Raw genomic sequence first — 23,600 nt, forward strand, 5'->3', positions numbered from 1 at the left:
GTGTCTGTGTGTGTGTTTGTATAAGAGAGAGAGAGAGAGAGAGAGAGAAAAAAAAGGGTGGGGGTAGGAAAAAAGAGGACGAGAGAAAGAATTTCGCGACGAAACTTTTTATTGGAAGTATTCGCGTGATATCGCAGTAGTTATCTCTGCTATACGATATCTTACACTCTCTCATTTCGAATTTCCGCAAGAGCGGATCGGTTACCACGCTTTTTCCACGTTCTGCGCTTTTTCAACGAAATGCACGTTGAACATTTTTGCGAGAACGGCTCAACACCGTAGTAAACGTTGACGTTGAAACGAGAGTCGATGTAATAGGAAGTACTATGTATTTACATACATCAAAGTATATATATGTGTGTGTGTATATGTGAGAGGGTATTTGTATGTATGTATATTGAAAGAGTAGTAGTTTCGTATATAAAAAAGGAATCAATGTTCGTTTATTTCTTCTGGCACGTTGATTCTAACGAAAAACTTAAATAGAATTTAATTGTACGATACAAAAAAAAAAACATCGTATCAGATTGATAATATTATCATATTTATTTTTGATGAATATTTTTAACGTTTACGGTGCACGCTGAAAACGAATTTCTCCACGAAATCACAATTTTATTTATTTATTAAACGATCAAAAGATGAATAACGTTTGTTGAAATCATATTTGATATGTTCCAGAATGACGTTTTTGAATATTTGTTAATAAACCGTGCACACCGATTTCCGATAATTTTGTAATTTTAATAACATTTCAGTCAAGAATGTTTTGCCAATTTCCACTAAACGTTCGATAAATTCAGCGAATCTAAGAAAAATATATTTGACGTTGACGTTGAAACGAGAATCGATGTAATACGAAATAGCATTTATTTACTTACATAGGAATAATATATATATATATACATTTATACGTACGTGTATATACGTATTTATATGTGTGCATATATTGAAAGAGAGCAGTTTTGTATGTGAAAAAAAAAAAAAAAACACGCTACCAATGTACGCTTATTTCTTCTGACGCGTCAGGGTTTCAAAGAAAAATTTAAATAGAATTTAGTAGCATCATACGAAAAATCGAATCACGTTTATTTTATACACATATATATATATATACAAAAAATTGTGTTCCTATTAATATTTTCAACGCGTTTCTCGCCACGTGTACCGTTTTTGGGACACGCTTAAACTCATTTCTATTTAAAATGATGTTTCCTTATATTTAAAAAGAAAATCGTTGAATAACAACATTTTGATGAATATTAAAAAAAAGTAAACGGACAAAATTAATTTAAAAATATTTATGTAAGTTACACAAAAAAAAAAGGCACAGAAAAGAAGGTTTTAATCACAAAAGCCTCTGATCTTAAATCCAAACAACCACGTACGATCTTATCTTCTAAAATCCAAACGTAGATGAGGATTACCAAGATTTAATTAGTTTTGACTGAAAGCATTTTCCGTAAATTTTCCTAATCAGTGTTACTCCAGCTTTCCCTAAACACGTATACCCAGAGAACACGCTTGATGCCTACGTAATGTATTCTCTTTACTCTAGTGGAACAAGGACAGAAATTGCATTGCTAAAGGGAATGAGAGGAAGAGAGAGAGAGAGAGGAAACTAACGTTGAAATCCTTCATCCGACGTGTACACGGAAATTCATCTGTAAACGCGTATATTCACTCGTGATGTTTTAGAAAATAAAAAAAATTAATGCAGGAAGATACGAGAAAATACGAGAGGTCTGTTCTTACACTGAAATATATGTCGCAATCGTACATACGAGTTTTAACATCAACGAACGAGAGGGTAGAATAAAAGAAGAAGAAGAAGAAGAAGAAGAAGAGGAAAAGAAAAATAAACAAAAAGAAGGAAAGTAAAAAATGAAATTGTAAAAAGTAGGACAAGTTGTAATGGTAATTCAACTTTACGGGTATCTAATTCTACCTCTAAATATAACAAATTACTTTAATACTATCTAATCCTATGTGTACTCAAATATTTCATTTGGATCCCTATGGGACGAGTCTAATTAATTTATTGTTTTACTTGTATTAATTGTATTTTATGAAACCTCTTATTAACAATCTTACATAGTTTATTATTATTGGGATCTATTTCTTCATTGTTTAAGAATCATTTATGGGATGAAAGAAAATATTTTCAAAAAATATCAAATATTTATGACAAAGAATTACTATAATTCTGACTGAATAAAATTGACAATAACATTTATTATAAATTCAAGTTACAATCATACTGATATCCTATAAAACATTATATACAATATATAAACTACCATAAATACTAATATAACACTATCTACTAAGTAACCAAGTTGAAACCAACTATATAAATATTTTTTATTTAACCCTGGTATTATATCTAAAACCAAAGTACAACCTTAGTCGGTTAGTAACAGCTGTAGAGTGAAGTTAATCGATACAAGTAACTAACTAAGAAAAAAAAAAAAGAAGTTGAAACAAAATGAGAAGAAAAGTGAAAGAGAAAAAAAGAATGAAATAGATAGATAAAGTTAGGTTAGAATGATGACAAAGGGATCGAAATGCAGTCTCTGAAAGGGGATCTGGTATAAAGCAGATTACTCATAGGTGTTACTACTCTGCCTAGATGATACTACACGCTTCCATTATGACATTGGCTACGGACCAAGGCCTTATAGATACCTCTGGAACAGAGAGACACTGAACTGTTAGAATGAGTGAGTGTTAGAGAGACTGAGTAAGAGAGTGAGAATGAGATAGACTCAGCTGGATTATCTTCTCTGATTTAATTTATTACCTAGGATATTGCCGAGTGATGTACCTCTGTTCGTAGGCTGAATTATAACTACTTAGCCATGCACAAAGGGTACTAGCAAGTGCTACCGACTTATCGGAAATATTTGAAGTACGATAATCTTCTATATAACGCTAGAAGAGACCCTTCACGACATTTCCCCTCACTCCAATTTCGACCTCCACTTATTTTATACACACCTACACATATAATTATGCATACGTACACGAATATACTTATTACAGGTACTATATATTTGATGGTATATGTTAAATCATTTGAGTATAACACGTTAGTGTTACTTTGAATACTTCCGATTAGAATTATCAGACGTTTTATGATGTATTATGTGGATTATTGGATAATTTAATTTACTTAAATCGATGATAATTGCTAATTTGTATTTGTTGTTAATATTCAATTGAAATTTTGTTTTCATTGAACAGCTTGTTTATGAGTAATGATATGGTTTTAATGATAATTCGTTTAAAACGTTCTTTATAAATTGTATTTGTGCATTCAGTTAGAAAGTTTAGTGTATTGGAATAACTTTTCCAAGACGATAACAATAAACGTGACGTCTGGATGTACTTCATCGGACTGTATATTGTTAAACTAAAGGGTAAAAATATATCTATAGGATCCAGATAACGCGAGTGCATAGTTCTGAAAGCTTTAATGGAAAGCACTGGATCTGCATTAAAGGAATTTCATCGTAGTATGTTTGCAACATAGTTTCTAAAGTAATTTATAGAAACGTCTTAATATAGTCAATTACAGAATTGAAGAAAACTTTGTGTTTTTAATATTAATATTATTATTATTATACCATGATGTTTTCAATGTAATTACATTGAATTATTTTTATTTGATTAATTAAAAGTTTATACCATTATCAAATGTTGGGTGGTTATAGTAGTATAGTATTATTAGTGTTTGTAAAATGATTTTAATTAATAATTTATGGGAAGAGATAGATGGAGATTTCCTATAGGTAATTACACCGAATGAACCAGTCGGTTAACTTTGAACAAGGTAATACATAGTGTATGCACTTTCATCTTGATTGGTTGTATTATAGCTACACCAACCGCTGAAACGCACAACCGTCATTAGTAATCGCTTCTAATACCCCGTGAAAATTTGCACACGTACACGGAAATAATATCCACCTTGAATAATTAAATCCCATAAACGAGAACAATGAGTAAAACCTCATAAATTAGAATTTGTATATCGTGCTTTGTATATTAGACATGTCTTTGTTGTTTCAAATATTACGTTCCCAATTTTATGAGAAAAAAAAACAGAAGAAAATAAAATAAGAAGGTGTGATCAAACGTTTGAAAAAAGAAAATTATTTTAAATTTAAGTATCGTTAAAACACAGCTGTTTCGTTAAATTTGGCGCCAATCAATAGGTTAATGCAATGTAGATGGCGCGTTTCGTCTAGGGATATTATCTAGTGATTAATAAACGTGTGCTGGGATTTTCCGGTGCCGTACGTAAAGAGGGATTCCTCATTTGATCTACGACAACGTGTTACATCCATAAAAATCTTTTGTAAAAAGCTTTCTAAGTAACCATCGTGTTTTATGTACGTTTCATAGAAACTTTCTAGTGTGTTGTTTCTCTCCTTGTCTATTTTTAAGATTATTTTTCTTCGAGATATTCGTTTTCATTTGCAAATATTAAATATTATGTCTACGTAATACATTCGAAAGAAAAAACAAAAACGAAATTACTTTCTGTGCGTTATGATTCTGTCAGAGTTCCGAGTAAAATTCGTGCCGATTAAAAATTAATGATCTATGAATAATATTTACAAATAAAAAAAAAACAAAAAACAAAATTAAATAATAAAATTATTTATTAAAACACACATGCGAAATATTTATTCAGCAATCACGAATATAATTATTTTTAATTTTTCAAAAAATTATTCATCTCCGTTGGAAGATAGATCCATTGTTAGAAAGCATTTAATTTAAGGTACAGCGATGTGCCTTTACTATGCTCGATTCCACTTAATTAGAGTCGCTTAACACCGTCTTCGCATATCGTTAAAATTATAATGAGATACTTATAACCTTTCCCTTTTCCTTCGTCTATCATCATTATCATTATCATTATCATTACCATCATTATGGCCTTTACTACCGTTCGATAATCTTTTACTCGTTCCATGATTTAAATTAATTACATGAAATATTATGAATGATTATTAAAGATTACAAATAATATAGAAAACAATATTTACTTTAGATTTTAATAAGATATATAATTAATTATGAAATGAATGAAATTACATTACAATTGTTTGAAGAATCTAATGATCGTATACTCGAGATTAGGTTAATTAGATATATCAACGTCGTGTATGAAATTAGTGGTCACTAGAGATACGAGGAGTACGAACAGGAAACACCTGTCTGCTGAGCGAAGCACAATTTCCTGGACAACCTGATCTGTGTTTACCTCCGGATTACGAGTCACGAAACAGAAACGAAGTTTGAATCAACTTCAAGAATAAACAATTAAAAACATAACTTGTTCTTATTCACTAATATTAAAGAATATCATTTTTTGGCTTCTTAAAATTATATCAATTCTTGATTTACGAAAGAGATTGATTATAATTAAACATTTATAAAAGAACAATGTATGGAGAATATAGATAATAGTTTATTATATTATATCAAAAAGTATTTATTAAAATGTATAATAGAAAAAAGTAAAAAAAAAATTAAAAAATATCTGATCATATTAAAATAGTTTGTACTACTTAAAAATGTCTGACCATATATCGTACTCGTATCACTTTATTCGTACTACTTAAAAATGTCTGACCATATATCTTGTTCGTACTACTTTATTCATACTACTTAAGAAATAAAAAGAATAGCATTTGTTCTAATTCGCGAATACAATTTACACTGAATACAATGTTTGTCTGTTTTAAATGAAATTAATTCTTTATTTAAAGAAAAAAAAAAGAAAAATCGATTAAACTTTGATATTAACGAGAAAAAAAACATAAAAAAAATAGATAATTTTAATCGTATCGTATCAAACAAATACCAATTGCGAATTTTTCGAATAGAAAAAGATAAAATATAAAAGATATTAAATAAAAGTAGGGAAAGTAAGAAAGAGAAAGAGAGAAAAATATATAAGGAAGGAAGTTTTCTTAGACAAATCGTTTGTCATAAATCTGTCTACTCTTTACGCCTTCTCCACGAGTTGTTCTCTCAACCCCCACCCTCTTTTTCATATCGCTAAGGAAGAAGAAGAAGAAGAAGAAAAGAAGGAAAATAGTGGGATGGAAAGAAGAAGGAAAACTGGAGGATAAGCCGAGCATATTCAAATATTCTAACGTGACTCGAAGGAAGAGTAATGAGTGTCTGGGTTGCGTCTCTTCCTAGCTCTCTAAGTCTAGACCCTTTTACGACCTATGCACCTAACCCTGCTTCATCTAACCCTCTAATACTCCCTTGTGAATCATAAAGAGGATTATCGGCTTCCTTACAATCTCTACTCTCGTCATTCTCATTAAACGATTAATTTCGACACATTGTACTTACTTTTATTCATTTTATCATAGTTAATAACAATTTCTAATAGATTTTAATGATATTCTAATTGTTCCTTACAATTCATTGACTTATTTAATTGTAATAATTAAATGTATATATAATGTAGAGAAATAAGGTTTAGTCAGGGTTTTTTTTCTTGAAAGGTTTTGTTAGATTTTTTTCTGGATCGAATTAAGATTTTGTAAAAAATGATTCATAAATATATTTAATAATTGATCGAATTACTATGAAATAATTTGATCATAGTGATTATTTAACTTTATATGGTTAAAATAAATGAAAAGGTATGTTCTCGATATAAAAAAACAAATACAAAGAAGAAGTGAATTTGTAAAGAAAGGAATAGAAAGAAAGAAAAAAAGAAGGAGAAGAGTATCTATTTGAGGGTGAAACGATATGCTCATCGTTGAGAGAATCAATACTATTCTTGTCGGCTGTCGAAAATAGAAAGAAAACAACCCTCTCGTCGACATCAGTTTCAAGTACTTATTATATGCCTATTCAAATCGAGTTTCACTCTCTTTCTCTTTCTCTTTTTCTTTCTTTCTTTTTTTTCTTCTTCAACTAACAATACATACTTCATACGATCTATATTTCTCTTCTTGCGGAAGAAAGAATTCCGAGAGAAAAGATATCGAGAATAAGTAGAACGAGCTTGAAAATATCGTACGATTTTTTTTTTTTCCACGTTCTTTCTTCTTTTCCCTTTTTTTTCTTCCTTTTCTTTTCGAAAGAATTCAGAGACAAATCGAAAATTCGATTGATAACTCGTGTAATCATTTCGCAACGTTTCGCGTTAGTCTCTTCATACGTAAATAAATTTGAGTAATTTTTGTAATAATATATAAGTATTTGCAAATGATCGATATAGTTTACAAAAAAGAAAGAAAAAAACAATAATTTTATACAGTCCCGTGAGCAAATTTTGCATTCCCACGTAGTCAAACAATATTTCTATAAAATAAATCTATTTTTTAATAGGCAAAAAATTCTAAAAAATAATAATTTATAATAATTAAAACAATAATAATTTTTTTCTAGTTTCATTTCCTGTAGGTTTTGTTTTGTTGAATATAAAAAAAAAAAAAATGGAAAAAATGATCTAAATTTAAAAATCGAGATCGTTTCGATAATATAAAAGATGGTTTACTATAATAGTTTTCTTCGTAGGATCGTTCAATCTTAAAGAATTCGATGGCCGGGTTTGTATAGAAAAAAATATGAAAAATAAAGAAAAAAAAAAAAAAGGAAAAAAAAAATATAATGAAAAAGAAAAGAAAGACATATCTATGCGACGACTAGGCCACCATCGTTAAAGACCAAGGGGGATTTATTACGCTCAACGAAGCGTACGATTCACGCTTCGATTTACTTTTCCGATCGAGGTCGAATCCCTTTTGTTTCTTCCGACGATAAAGGATCCAACCGAGCTGTTTCATACGATCTCTCTTTCTTTCGACAATTTTTTTTTTTTATCTTTCATATAAGTTAACTAACTTGAACAAAAATCTTTTTCTATATAGTTTATATAATATTTATTTATATATTTTATATTATATATGAAAATTTTAAACGAATTTCAATAACTTACGTTGATCTTATCGTTAATATCGATCGATGATTTTCTATCATCGATACGAATCTTCACGATTAAATTCCATGTACACCATTCAAATCTGTAACAGAATTTAAATACGTATGGTCAGTTTCAAACCTTGAAAAACGTTTTACACGTTTAATTGTAAGATTTTATTTCAGTCAACAATCTTACTCTATTCTTTTCTAATTAAAATACACACCAATAATATTTATATTGGTTCTCTGATTATAATAATAATATAAAAATATATTAGACAGTTAAATAATTATTTTATACAGAATATTATTATGGATTTTTTATGCTATGGTAAAAAATAAAAATATGTGTAAAAAAAAATTACAAAATAATGAATAAAAATAAAAGAATACGTATGAACTAATAGTTTACTGCTACGTCGTATATTTGACGTTTAAAAATATGAAAAATATGATTCAATATGAGAAAGAAAATTTAAGAGAATATTCATCCCTCCCCCATACTCTCTCTCTCTCTCTTTATAAGAGGAGAATATTCAAAAATATATTTTGCGAAAAATCTAACGTATCTGAAACATTCTTCATCGTATCTAACCTATACACCTAATCTATGTGTCTATAACCTATAGATACATAATTGGTGTGTTACTTATGTACGCACGTAAGAAGTTATACTTCTTTGCCGTAACAAACGAACATAACCTCAATAGCCTATAAACCTTAAAAATAACTTCAAAAAAAACACTTCAAAGAAAAAAAATAACTTAAAAAAAAATAATTATTATTATATATATATATATAAAAGAATAAAAAAACTAGTGTGTGTACTTTGTACGCACGTAAGAAGTTATACTTCTTTGCCGTACCAAAACAAATATAACCTCAATAACCTCAAAAATAACTTCAAAAAAAACTTTAATTATCCCGCGTGCCAATATAAGACGATAAAATGATAAAATAAAATTAAAATAATAAATACCAGTGATAAGAGGTTTAATTAAAATAAGTATAATCTAATTTATTTATTTACGAATTTTACTTCATGCCGTAAATTTGAAATCGCTTTGCCCGCGCATCGTAAATACCGACAGACTTTGTAGTGTCGATTTTGTGTCGGTGTGCGCGCGCATCGTAAAAATTCACTCATTTTCCCAAGCGCGCCAAAAGAAGTATAACTTTCAAAATGTGTAAAAAAAGTTACAAAATTATGAATAAAAATAAAAGAATACGTATGAACTAACAGTTTACTGTTACGTCGTATATTTGACGTTTAAAAATATGAAAGATATGATTCAATATGAGAAAGAAAATTTAAGAGAATATTCATCCCTCCACCATACTCTCTCTCTCTCTCTCTCTCTCTCTTATAAAGGAGAATATTCAAAAATATATTTTGCGAAAAATCTAACGTTATCTGAAACATTCTTCATCGTATCTAACCTATACATATACATATACATATACAGATACGTATATATATTTCTTCAAAATAACAAGAGGAATTTTTGTTGGCCGCCGAAGTAAGGTACTGATATACGCAATAACTTGTGCAATAAAAACGTCGGCAATAACTCCGTGACGCTGTCGTTTGAGGAAAACCTTGAAGAAAAGAGCAAACGAAAAAGAAAGGTATAAAAAAAAAAGAAAGTACGAAAGAAAGAATGAAAGAAAGAAAGAAAAGCAGAGATATAGGAAGAGAAAAAGGAAAACGTTTCGAAGAAGGTACCGAGTTTCACGATATTTGGAAGGAAACCTACAGAAATAGTTGAAACGTGGAGAAAGTGGGGGCAGGGGAGGGGGAGGGGGGATACATAGAAAGTCAAAGAAAAAAGAGAGAAAGAAAGTCAAAAGAAAAAAAGAGAAAGAGAAAACTAAGGAGAGAAAAGAGAGATTAGAATGTGAAATTTTCTCTCTCTCTCTCTCTCTCTCTCTCTTTCTTCCTTTTCTTCTCGGGTGCTTTGTCTACCATTGTCTCTATTTCCATCCACATCTTCCTGAAAGAAGGAAAGAGAGAGCGAGAGAGAGAGAGAAATACCGATGAGCTTCGAATCGCTCGAGTGAAACGATAAGAATTTAATAATATGACCATGAATGCACTTTTATCCATCTGCATAGTGCAACTAAAGTCAAGAATACACAACGTATGCATTTTTATACTTCCATACTTCTTTTTTATCTTTAAACATTTTTCTGTTTCTTTTTTTTTCTCTTTTTGTATATAAATTTATATATTTTCTTTTTTATTATTCGTTTCTTTTTGTTAGGATTCTTTTTTTTACGCTTCACATTTATGCAAACATTATTTGTTGTATTTCGTGGCATATAATTTTTTTGTTATTAAATTATAATAATAACGTTATAGTTTATATAATATATTATATTATTATTATTATTATTATTATTATTATTATTATTATTATTATTATTATTATTATTATTATATATAGATAATTCATATTTGTATAATTATTTATTTGATATTGTTCTACCACATTATATTATTATATTTTAGATTCATTTATTTATGTAATCATATTTCCATTCATTTTTATCGAACACAATCTTTTTATCGAATTCCATTATCTTCTTCCCCTCTATCTCGGCGAATTTCTTTGAAAGATTTTTTTTCTTTACGCTGGGTGAGACTCCCGAATAAAAATGAGAAAGACACACACACACACACACAGACGCATACAAATATATAAAAACTATGATTTTTATTCAAAAGGGATTCTATTTAGAATAGTTAGTTATCGTGTTCTTTTTTTTTTTTTTTGCTTTATCATCTACAAATCCACAACTTTTAAAAACGACACCCACGCACGCGTACACACATACATACACCGTATAAATAACTTTACTATTGCAATATTTCTATCTTCGTTCGTGTAAATGTTCAAATGCTAAAAAAGTAAAAAAATCGTAGGGGGAAATCGAAACTTCTCGTTGTTTATTTTATTTGTAGACAGATAAACAAATATTTTAAATCAAAATTTATCGAAGATAAAAATTTCAACCTATCACGTAATCTCAATGGAAAAAGAACTAGAAAGTTGAATTTATATTTTTACACATGAATTCCTTGCCTTTTTTACTTCCTAATTTTTTAATCTTACCTTCCCCCTCCCCATTAAAATGATCAAAGAAAAATGTAGAGGGGGTGTATTTGTATAAAAGGTTTTTTTTCTAATACAAAAAATATAAATTTAACATTAATTCTATGGGATAAAATTGATCATAAAAAACAATCGAATTATTATATTATTTCTTTTTTAACTAACACTAATTACTTTCTACAAATTTTTATTTATTCTTTTTCTTATTCCATACACACACAAACTAATCCTAGACAAAAATCAACGTTCGTTCTATTTCCAATAAAAGTAAATATGTAAAAGGGGCAAAATGAATTTCGAACGGATATACGAGGAAGACAATTAAGTAAAAACAATATTAGAATTTAATTCGCAAGTTCATAATCCAACTTTCATTGAAACGGATAAGGTATGTTTCAGAAAGTTGACAGAGGGATGAAAGAATAATGGAAAAAGAATAAATCTCCGAAAGCTTTTCGTAGAACTCACTGTCAAGAGAGAAAAATCCCTTTTTATATCGTCAACGAAAACAAAAAATAAATATCTCCACTTTAGGGGAATAACAAAAATAAAAAGATGTCTATTCTGATTTCACTTTATGACAAATATACATGTATACGTAAACTCAAGTTTTACGAAATATCCCCCGGTTGAATTTTTCAACGAAAATTTTCTCGATCTATTATATAAATAAATAAAAATAAATAAACTAAAAATAATTAACAAACTTGAATAAAATTATCGTCGGGAAAAAAAAAGAAATCACGTGCTGCTCGAGTGAGAATAATTAAAAATTATTTAATTCGTTTATGAAAATCAACGAAAACTTTTAAGGACAACCATAAAAAATGTATGATCTTTTAAATCCTGCCCCGTAAAAAGAAAGAAAAATTCGTGCCAATATATATTCGAAAGAAAAATTATTAAGATATACTATTTAATATTATACAGGGTTATCACCAACTATTAGCACCTATAAAAATTTCCGTTATAGTTATAATATAAAAAAATATAATATATACAAAACTTATGTGACCATGAAAAGATACGTAAGTTAGTATAAATATTTTTTTTCCGTATTGGAGGTGTACAGAAGTTTTTAAGATCTTCTTTATTTTTTTTTAAATGCATTTATATACCATTTAATAAATATATTTATAAATGCATAAATGCATTTTTTTTCTACAGCGTAATAGTAGAACATGAGCGAAGTAAAAAACTTTACAAAACTCTATAAGAAAAATTGAATAAACTAATTTTATTTGACGAGCCCCGATGAGATTCTAAATTCTGAAAATGTAATGACTAAGAGAGAGAGAGAGAGTTAGATTCGAGGTTTGTTTGTCACAGGAGATCTGTAATACCAATGTAAACCATGCTTCGAATCGCTCAAATTATTTCCACAACAGTTGGATAATTAAGGAAGTTTTGCTTGAGAACAATTAGTACTGACTCTACTAACCTTTCTACAGACTTAGAATTCTCCTGTCAACTTGATGCTAGAAACGGGAAGAGGATTCCACTCTGTCCAAATACTGTTCTCTCTATTTCCCCACACCACCCGCAACCCCCACTCACTGTTTCTCTCTTTCTCTCTCTTTCTGTTTCAAAGATCAGTTCGAGATACATTCGATGTACAATCAGCAAAGAGACATGGGATTCATAGTTCGAAAGTTTATCGTTACTTCAATACCATCCAATACAATAAGTAATTAGACTACTATTGTTATTCTATTTCTAACTAAATAAGTCGTATATAAATTATTAGACATATTCTTAATCCCCTTTCGTCCTACGCGTTAAACTCTCCTTACAAGAATATTATTATTCCAATATTAATGTAAATTTAAAACAATTGTTAATAATGCTGTGAGTATCAAATACTTTTTTTTAATACAATTATTTATATATGTATCCTATATTATTTTATATGTATCTTGCGAGATGAATTTTTTTTTATTTATATTAAATAATATTTATTTCTGTTGTTTTGTATTTATATTAAATAGTATTTATTTATGTTCCTTTGCAAAACAAATTTATGTTAATTAAAAAAAGGTTAAATAATATTAAAATATTATTTTCTTCGTGTAAGAATTATCAAATATAAGATTTGCGAGAAAATATTGATCGTTTTGAATTAACAATCGGCGTGGTACGAATAATTCTATGGCTTACTCTATTCAACATTGCCTGCAACATTGTTTTAGATCTTATTTCAGATATGGAAACTTTGACGTTTCTCTTGAGATATTCAAATTATTCTATTCGAAACATCGAAAGCACTTGCGTATTGATAATAGTATAGCACTGTTACGTGCCGTTACTTCCACACGGTTCTCCCAACGTCTTTCGAAACGTGAGAAACGTCAGAAACAAATACCGCTCCTACAAATTTCATTCTATGACCAAAGAGACAATTTATTCATATATCTGCAATATAAATTTTTGGTAATATTTATTTATTATCAGGTTTAACAATTTACACTTTCAATATTTTTGTCGATCGTTCAATTTTAAATTCTTCCGCCATTTGCATTGTTTCGTTTGGTATTTACTCAAAATGGCCGATACGAATTTTGAGGTTATGTTTGTATGTAGAAAGTGTATTAATCGAATGAACTCTTAGATGGACTTGCTGATGGTTTCTTTATGTTCGTTTTAACATCGAATAACTATAATGCCTTTCAACGTAGCCAGAAAGAGAAAGAGAGAGAGAAGAAACTTTTGGACAGGCAAAGAATCCTCGGAAAATTTGATCGTTCGCTTTTCAAAAACTTCTGTTGAAAGTTCGCTGCTTCCTATTTTCGATGATCTGCATAAGAATCGACGAATAGACACGGCTATTTCTTCTTTTTCTACTATATATAAATATATATATATAGAATATATAAACTGAACGTTTCGTATTTGATTATCGATTTTTCGATGGAAGACTTCACGATTTTTCTTACTTCGTAATCATTTCTTTTTATTTTTCTTTCATCTTTATTTTTATTTTCACGTTAGACAAACCGTGCTCGATCGAATTTTATTTAACATCGAAATTATTTACTCCGCGGAATAGTTTTTATTCGTCAATGTAAATTGTTAACGAATCTAAAAAACAACAATTCGACGAGAGGATTAATGAAATTGAAATATCTTGTTTTCTTATTTGTTCCAATTGAAATCTCTCGTATTATTTTACGTGGAAATATTCATACCTGCGAATGTATAAAATAATACTAATAATAATAATAATAATAAACATAGTAATAACAAAATTTCAATGAGATATATTATATAAAACAATATTATAAATAATTTTATATTTAAAAATATATATATATGAAAACTTTTTGACGAAAGAAGTACATTAATTTAAAATTGTAATATTTTTCTTATTTTTACACACATTAAACAAATGAAGATAAAATTATTTAAACATTCGTATCATTTTTCCTAATATCATGAAATATTTATTTGCAATTGGATAACTTGATTATTACCATAAAAAACAAACAGAATAAATGAAGAATATAAAAGTGGTTGAATCTGACAATACACGAAGCACGTTTTGAGGTTGGTGGTGGGGGTAGTAATAAAAAGAATACATTTGCAACTCAACAATTTGACTCGTCAAACTGGGTTCATCGTTTCTTCAAGTACTGTATTTCGTTTGATGAAAACTACGTGAAAGTAAGAAGCTAGTTGGAAATCGTAAAAAAGAAGAATAAGACGAACAAAAAGCATAAGAAACCTTTTGTGTATTTGCACGTATACGTTTGTGTACGTGTATGTGTGTGTTGTCCTAAGAGAGTAGAGAAAACGTGTAGAACGTGTAGAGGGTTGGATTTAAAGAAAAGTAAGCCTAAGGGTATGGGTTGAACGTGCCTTCGATGTGACGATGCTAACGATACTTCAACGAAACTGGTGATACTTTCGTAGCAATATGGTTTGAAAGAGAGAAAAGAGAGGTTGGGTAGAGGATGAAATGGAGGATGGGGAAGCAAAAGAGGATTGGATGGGATGGTTGGATGGATGGATGGATGGATGGATGGAATGGGTGAAACGAGACACCAAGTGTAGTAAACGACCAACACTACTCTCAGTGGACTATTTCGATTGGTAGTCAGAACTTGACTTGGCATTTAGCCAAGTCTGACCAACCCTAAGTTACGTATGTTAGAACTGACACTAGTTGGAAAAAGTTGACCAACCCTAAGTTACGTATGTAGAAACTGACACTAGTTGGAAAATAGGAATCGAATTCGGGTTGTTTAGTTGTTATAAACCTAATTGTTTTTAGTTATATTGAAAATGTATCACATCATTTTATATATTATTTATTTATTTAGATAATTATTTGTATATATGTATGCATGTGTGTGTGTGTGTGTAACAATAATATAATATTCATGTTAAATAAAACTTAATATAATATAAAATAAATATAAAACATTGTATGAAGTATAAGATATAATACTATAAAATAAAATATACAATATTATATATATATATAAATAAATTAGATATTATTAATATAATATATTTTATATATTATATAAATATATATAAAAATAACAATAAATATACAATATTATATATATATATAAAAAACAGTATAAAAAATAATATAAAATTCTATGAAACAAAAATATAATAGGTGTATATATGTATGTGTAAGAGAAAGAGAGAGAGATAGTGAACGAGGAGAGTTAATATTCATATCAAGGTCGAGTAGCAGAAGTACTAGAGAGATAAGAGTGTAACCCTTGAATCCATTAGCAACTTTCGTGAAGCAGCGATTAGTAACAACGTCCAGATTTTCATCCGAACTCGAAGAGAAAGAGATAGAGAGAAATAGAGAGAGTGAGAGTGAGAGAGAGAGAGAGAGAGAGAGAGAGAGAAAGAAAGAGAAGAATATTTCTGAGCAAAAAGAGTACCCATTGACGGAACGTACAGAGAATACTAATTACTTTAAAGGATAGAAAAACGAATGAGAATGAGAAAGAACGAAAATGAAATGAGAGAGAGAGAGAGAGAGAGAAAGAATATTACTAAAGTGAAGTGAGTAAAAGAGAAAGAAAATTAGACTGACAGAGATAGTGAGTTAGACAGCGAAAGATAGAAAATTGGTGGCGAGGTTTTGAATTAGACGTCGTGACCACGTAAGAGGTGTGAGTCTACGATGATAGGGAGAAGATAAAAAAAAAAAAAGAAAAAAGAATAATTGAGGGTATAGAAATGAAGGGAAGAAATGTGAAAGACGTAAGGGATGTTAATATATAAGAAGAAGAAGAAGAAGAAGAAGAAGAAGAAGAAGAGTGTACAAAGTGGTGCTTGGTCTATTCGACGATTGAAAATGCTCGAGTAAGCGTTAAATTCTTCTATTACTTGGGTATGTAAGAAAAAAAAAAAGAAAAAAATAGAAAAAATAAGGAAGAAAAGGGCTTTTAACGTTCAACAGTACCCACCACTATTCTTTGAATACGTACTTTTATTTCTTTCTGTTTCTTTCTTCTCTTTTCATACTTTTTTCATCTTTTTGTGTTTTTTTCTAAACCTTGTAATCTTTCAATCATCAAACGTCGACTTTTTTATCTATTATTTAATCCCTATTGCTATTATTACTAGAATGAACTCTTTCTTTAGTTTAGGGGTTGGTTTATCGGTATTATACTTTATATTCTGGTATATATGTATAGGCTAGATGTATATATGTATATATATAGGGGTAGGATCGAGAGAGATGGATGACTTTTTCCCTTCAAAGGGAATACGTTCCGATAATCAATAATCGTTCAAACGCTCATCAAACGAGCCTGAACATTTCATCGATATTTAACCTGACCTAAAACTATCATCTTTTATCCACAGGATAAATATTTAACAAGATTTAGCATGATTATTTTAAAACGTTTTTTACAATCATGCAACGTGTTTACTTTAATAACACACACACACACGCACACAACGAAGAAGAAAATTATTATTATTATTTATCGATTGAAATTGTTGAGAAGTTTGTTTTTTTTGTCTTTCTATTTGATTTCATTATTTATACTGATTAAATTCCGATTGAATCGATTTAACAATAATAAATAAATAAATCGTTGAACTTTTTTGATTTGGAGAAATATTGAAAATCCAACTTTGTTTTCCACTACAGGCAGCCATATATTCGTTGAACTAGAACATCCCTTTTAGTAAAGTAGAATACTGGTCATCCTAGTTCGACGTAGTTACGGCTTGTTTGCGGCCGGAAGTACGGTCATAGGGCAAGGAGCCTTCGTTGGAACTAAAAGGAATCGATAGGTGTAAGTGTCAGTCGAACTACACCTACTCGGTTATCTCGTTTCTATTACAAACCCCTTTCCCTTCCCCGTAAACTTCCTGTTTGATCTAAAACCTTCTTTTTACTATCATTCCATTGGTTAATCCAAATAATATTGGTGTCTCCGAATATTTTCGATCTTTTCAATATTCTCATAAACACTTCTCTTAAAAATTATCATTCATTAATATTATATTCTAAGTAAATTATATATCCATGAAAAAAGTTAATATTTATTTATATTATATTTATTTAATAATTTATTGACCCTAGCGCCTAGGCTCCCCAAAGCCCATTAATTACAGTCAAAGTACAATATATGTATAGATAAAAAAACAAAAATTAAAATTTCTTCTTCTTCTTCTTTCTTTAGTTTAGGCATTGCCTGTTCTTTACGACGTTTTTCTGCCTATTGCACTGTTAAATTGTCGCACCATCGTTTTCGTGGGCGTCCCGTGCTTCTGCGGCCTGCCGGTGACTTATCCCGTGCAATTCTGACAATTCTCTGTTGTCCATTCTACTGATGTGCTCGTTCCATTCTTTTTTCCTTTTTAGTATCCATTCGTTATATTTTCCCTTGGCATGTTCTTCTTATATCTTCGCTCTCGCTCGATCAAGCAGTGTTTCCGACTGCTGCGAAGCACTCTCATTTCGGTTGTCTCAGTAACTGTTTCGTTTTCGCCGTGTCTGGTCGAGTTTCTGCGGTAATATGACATAATAGGTCTTACCAATGCTTGTAAATTCTGCTTTGGTCTCTATGTCAATGTTTTGTTTCGCCATATTGTGTCATCAACAACCCGCTATTCTGGATGCCTTCGTTGTCTGTTCTCTTACCGCTGCTTCGACATCACAGAATCCTGAGATTTCGATTCCTAGGTATTTAAATCTCATTTCCTGCTGAATAACCTTCCCTTCAATTCCAGTTTGCATCTTAACGGTGTCTTTGATGTTGTCATGCATTTTGTTTTCTGGCCGATATTTCATGTTGAATGATTTGGCTATGCAGCATTTTGTTTTCTGGGCCGATATTTTCATGTGAATGATTTGGCTATGCAGTTAAATCGGTGTAGTAAACGTTGTAAGATCATCCTCATTTTCGGCCACTAATACAGCGTCATCAGCATAGCATATTTATAATATTAATTATGTAATTATTATTAAACTTCATTATATAGTAGTAACGCACAGTAAGTAGATAAGTAAAAAGAAAATAGTAATAATACATAAATAAAAAGTATAACAGTAACATATATTAAAAATGAAATATATTTCATCGTATTTTATTCTTCAATTATTATTATTCTTTTTTTTTCTAATATATTAATATTAATATTTAACTAATAAAATATACATTGTAAGAGTTACAATAATTTACAAAAAATAATGTAATAAGAAAATATATATTGAATCATAACGATATCTTAAATTAAATGAATAATTCAAATCAAGTATAAAACAAATAATAATGAAAGAGTTAGAAACAAGCTTTAAAAAAAAAAAAAGAAAAATTAATAACGTGGAATAAAGTTTATGGGGGGTGGGGGTGCCATTAATTACAGTAAAGTACAATATAATGTATAGATAAAACAAAACAAAAATTAAAATTATGTAATTATTATTAAACTTATCATTATATTAGTAGTAACGCACAGTAAGTATAGATGTAATGTAAAAAGAAAATAGTAAATAATACATAAATAAAAAGTATAACAGTAACAGATATTAAAAATGAAATATATTTCATCGTATTTTATTCTTCAATTATTATTATTCTTTTTTTTTCTAATATATTAATATTAAAATTTAACTAATAAAATATATCATTGGAAGAGTTACAATAATTTACAAAAATAATATAATAAGAAAATATATATTGAATCATACGATATTCTTAAATTAAATGAATAATTCAAATCAAGTATAAAACAAATAAAATAAATGAAAGAGTTAGAACAAGCTTTAAAAAAAAAAAGAAAAAAAAAAGAAAAGAAAAATTAATAACGTGGAATAAAGTTTATGGGGGGTGGGGGTAGGGTTAAGAAAAGTCGAAAGATTTTTTTTCCTACGACTTGCAAATGGGATATGGGGATACGGGGATATGGTGGTGTATATTTTCTAGGGTTTGGATATATCGTGGAGAAAAAGGAACATTTCGTTTCTTGACTATACACCACGTACGTGTATATAAATGTATATGTATAGATATATCAGATATCATTTATCATTCCCCATAGTCCTAGTCATTTCCATCTATCTTGATAGTCGGATGGAGAATCCCGAATCGAATAAATCCGCTCGAAAGCATACGGATCAAGCCGCCGAACGAACGGGAAAGCAGCTTTTTCCCCGTGGTGGAAAGAAAATGTCGAGTGAAAGCATTGCAAAAATAAAAAAAAAAAAATAAAAAGTGTATGTATGTGTGAGAGAGAGAGAGAGAGAGAGAGAATAAAAAAAGAAAGAAAGTGACGAGGGTCGACAAGTTCATAAGATCATACTACGGGGTGGGGGTGGGGGGGTTGGGCGAGTAAAGGTAGAAAAATTCTTATGTTAATTTGCCGATCGAGATATTATCGGAAACTCGCGTATGAATATTATTTTTTTTCTCCATATTTCTTTTTTTTGCTTTATACGATTAATCAGCACACCGAAAAATTGCCACATATTTTCAATTTATTTTAAAATTTCTTCTCTTATAATTTCAATTTATTTTAATAATTTCTTTGTATATATATATATATATATAGATAATATAAAATTATATATATATAATATATATATATATAAAATAAATATATAAATATTATATATAATAATATATAAAAATATATATAATAATAAATAATATATAATATATATAATATATATATATAAAATTATAAACAACGAGTGACTTATATTTATCATTGATTTTTATTCTGTAAAAAAAAAAAGAAAGAGAATTCAAATAAAAAATCAATAAAAATATAAAAGATAGTAGATAGTGCCAAGGGTCTCTCAAAAAGTCCATGTTTTTAGTGAGGGACTGTAAGGGGTTAAAGAAAATTACACAGATTTCATGTGAAGGAAAAAAGAAAAAGATAAAAATGATAGAAGGAAAGAAAGAGAGAAAAAAGAGAAAAAAAAGATTAGGTCAAGATCGTACCACGAATAAATTCGGACTTTGTAAAAGGTTGGATGGTAAAATGGTAGGACTAAAGGTAAAAGGACTACTGTATGTATTATATGTGTGTGTATATGTGTGTGTATGTGTCCTGTCATTTATTCTCGTCACGTTGGCTCATTCTCGAATAAAATGGAAAAAAGGGACCTTCCGTGTAATCCTCCAGCTATCTCGGTACATTCCACTAGATGCCGAAGGATACTGCAACGGGTTAAAAAAAAATTTTCAACGAAAGCGTCAAAGAGTTAAAATAAAAAAAAAGAAGAACAAAAAAAAAATAAAAAGAATGAAACGAGATAGAAGCTATGCAAATATAAGGGGAAAGAAAAAGAAATATTTGAAAAACAAAAGAAATTGACGAGAGAAAAATAAAAAGGGCAAATGGATAAAGGACAAGGATTGGTTGTTCTAAATGAACTGCCAAATGCAATTGCATTTAATAAGTTAATTCCTATTTTTCTTTTCTCTTTTTATTTTTATTAATAATTTTTTTAAAAAGGGATATTTTTAATCTTAATTATGTAAATTTTGTTATTAATATTATTACCTTACCGAAGGGAATGAATAAGAAAGAAGAGAGATACAAATGTCTGATCATATATCTGGCTGTACTACTTAATGTAGAAAATACAGAAAGGAATACGGTTTATTTTATTAAAAAAAAAAAAAAACATTATATAATATATAAAATATATATTGATTTAACATTTAAACGTGTACCGTAAACAATTTTTCTTTAAATCTAAAATAATTGTTTAATCATCAAATAGGTGACTGACTCATACTACTGAAGGTATATACATATATACAGAAAAAATATACAATTTATAATTACTGTCATTTAACAGAAAAATCGTGTAATTAAATATAAATTGCATTAACTATTTCGTTATACATTAAACGCAATTTTTCTTTAAGTATAAAATCAATAAAATAAATGTCTTACCGTCGTACGAATCATTGACTTCTACTACTTACTGTACACTCAAGACATGCAATTGAAATTATATTTTTTTACAAAAATTCTCTAATCAATATGAACGATGTTAATTTGTTTTAAACAAATATAAATGGTAATAAATAAATAAATAATCATATATTATCAATGATTATCTTTATATTTATGTATTTTTTTTTTTTTTCGTTTCTTTTTTTTTTCTTTTTATCACCACGGATGATACTTTTTTTTTTTTTCTTGATCCTATATAATCCTGGTACCTTTGTCGTCGGTACTACGTTACGGTTGCTTCTTCCAAAGAACCAAAAGCGTGTGTATCTGTGCAACGCTTTATAGAATATCAGTTTCCATTCGAGTAGATTGAACGAGAAAAAACTTCTCTCTCACCCTCTAGCTATCTTTTTCCTTACCAAGTCTTCTTCCCCCTTGTGTGTCATTGCTTTCGTACGTTCACTCGTTTGCCTTTTTTTTTCCCTCCTCTCCTTTTCTCTCTCTTTTTTTTTCTTTTTTTTTCTTTTCCTTTTCTTTTTCATCCAACTTTACAATCTATGTAAATTGTTCCTATCAATGGTATGGGGAGGAGTTCTTTTTCTTACGTGATATCAAATTAATTTCTTATCGTACGTTAGTTAGTTAATAAATAAAAAAAAGTTAAAAAAAAGAACTGTTAAAATAAAAAATTGATACAATGAAAAGAAAACACAAAAACAATTTTTGCTTAAATATACTTTTATTTGTTTTATTCCTCCTATTATTTAAAAATACAAAGAACTAGATAGATAGAACGGTACTTGATTGTAAAGAAAAATGAAAATAAGAGGGGTGGAAGAGAGGAAGAGTAAAGGAAAATGTCTCGCGCAAATGTGCAATTGACTAAAGAGTACTACGAAGATTTCATCGATTTGCTTTGTTCGTTGAATTTTTCTATGCGCTTCTGGTTCCCTTAGAAAAACTTAAAAAAGAGGAAGAGGGTGAGAGATAGAGAGAATTTAATAAAAGAAAAAAAACCAATAAGAAGTACAAAAAATTTCGCCACGAGTAGGTTTTGTTAATTATAATTGTTATTACAGTAAAACGAATGAAGTAGTATAACGGTAGTCTAACTATTGAAATAATTAAATCGAAATTAAAATCGAACGAAAAAGTATGATAGAATAAATTCGACTACACGCGATCAAAGAAAAAAAGAAAGAAAATGAAAGGATTAAAAATATTCTTTACCCAGAATAAAATAGATGCGATTAAAAGGAGAGTTGGGGGGAAGGGAGTACTAAAGATAGGGGTTTTAGAATGTTCGTTCGAGGTGTTAAAAAAGTGCTGACTAATTTTGCCAGTACGTACGAACTGGATCCCAATTGAGTGATGATAATCAATTAATTAGTTTAAAGTCAACCCCCCCAATGTAATCCAGTGAGCCGTAAAAGTTTAACGGGTTTTTGGGACGGGGTGGTTGGCAAGTGTGAGAATAAATGGGTTGAAGGACTGAAGGATTCAAGTCAAGGGAACGGGAATTGGAAAGGATGGGTGAAGGAGTAAGGTGACTTTCTACTGGTGGTAGTAAGTTGGTTCGCAAAGTTGTTTACGTCATTACGCGTTTACATATGTAACAGGGGCCCTGGCCGGGGGTTTTCAGTTGTACAGGTTCGCGGATCCTCCTGTCAGTGGGTATCATCCCGGAAGCGAGAGTTTAACTTGCGAATTAGTCCGTGGTTTAAATAGAAGCACGACGTTGTAGAAGCATCAACAGAAAGAGAGAGAGAGAGAGAGAGAGAGAGAATAGGAACTTTCACCTTTGGTATAATTAATACCTAAATGAACGACCAAGATAATGACTGACCCCACGGTCTACTAACGAAAGAGCGTAATTATGTAAATCGATGAAAATTTTCGAGAAGTTGTCGTTAACGAATTTTCTATCCTGTGATAACAATATTTCAAATATCTGACCCCGTCCTATTAATGGCTGAGTTTTACTACTTAAAGTATATCCAAAAAAGAATTCACTTTTTATCACATTGTGTTTTTTAAATTGATTATATAATTAAATATATAAATGCATTTATTTGTTTTATCATGTGTATTAAATATAATAGTTCT

At 29.3% G+C, this 23,600-nt stretch overlaps 1 long non-coding RNA gene across 1 annotated transcript in view; it reads right to left on the minus strand.

The window, feature by feature from the left end:
• LOC122514863 overlaps nt 1-23,600 on the minus strand; it is a 70,136-nt gene that overhangs the window by 40,489 nt on the left and 6,047 nt on the right. The window contains exon 2 of the long non-coding RNA XR_006303140.1: nt 7,988-8,072. This is a non-coding gene — a long non-coding RNA (uncharacterized LOC122514863). The remainder of the gene's footprint in view (nt 1-7,987; nt 8,073-23,600) is intronic.

The sequence above is a fragment of the Polistes fuscatus genome, unplaced genomic scaffold (genome assembly GCF_010416935.1).
Source record: "Polistes fuscatus isolate 324 unplaced genomic scaffold, CU_Pfus_HIC Scaffold16, whole genome shotgun sequence".
Lineage (NCBI taxonomy): Eukaryota > Metazoa > Arthropoda > Insecta > Hymenoptera > Vespidae > Polistes > Polistes fuscatus.